This window comes from Limulus polyphemus, unplaced genomic scaffold (assembly GCF_000517525.1).
Source record: "Limulus polyphemus unplaced genomic scaffold, Limulus_polyphemus-2.1.2 Scaffold9392, whole genome shotgun sequence".
Classification (NCBI taxonomy): Eukaryota; Metazoa; Arthropoda; class Merostomata; order Xiphosura; family Limulidae; genus Limulus; species Limulus polyphemus.
Window position 1 is genome coordinate 14,329 of NW_013675002.1, and position 928 is coordinate 15,256.

Genomic DNA, 928 nt, shown 5'->3' on the forward strand with positions numbered 1-928 from the left:
ATTAAAAACTGGTAGGACTTTCTAACTTGGTTGTATTTGGTAATGTTAAAAACTGGTAGGACTTTCTAACTGTTTTGTATTTGGTAACATTAAAACTGGTAGGGCTTTCTAACTGTTTTGTATATGGTAACCTTAAAACTGGTAGGACTCTCTAACTGTTTTGTATTTGGTAACATTAAAACTGGTGGGACTTTCTATCTGTTTTGTATTTGGTAACATTAAAACTGGTAGGACTTTCTAACTGGGTTGTATTTGGTAACATTAAAACTGGTAGGACTTTCTAACTGGGTTGTATTTGGTAACATTAAAACTGGTAGGACTTTCTTACTTGGTTGTATTTGGTAACATTAAAACTGGTGGGACTTTCTAACTCAGTTGTATTTGGTAACTTTCTAGCTGACTGCTTGGTTATGTGACATCTGTAAGGACTTTACAGTTGACTACTGGGTTATGTGACAACTGTGAATACTTTACAGCTGACTGCTGGGTTATGTGACAACTGTAAGGACTTTACAGCTGACTGCTGGGTTATGTGACAACTGTAAGGACTTTACAGCTGACTACTGGGTTATGTGCCATCTGTAAGGACTTTATAGTTGACTACTGGGTTATGTGATAACTGTAAGGACTTTACAGCTAACTGCTGGGTTATGTGAAAACTATGAAAACTTTACAGCTGTGTACTGGGTTATGTGACAACTGTAAGGACTTTAAAGCTGACTGCTGGGTTATGTGAAAACTTTACAGCTGACTACTGGGTTATGTGACATCTGTAAGGACTTTATAGTTGACTGCTGGGTTATGTGACAACTGTAAGGACTTTATAGTTGACTACTGGGTTATGTGACAACTGTAAGGACTTTATAGTTGACTACTGGGTTATGTGACAACTGTAAGGACTTTATAGTTGACTACTGGGTTATGTGAC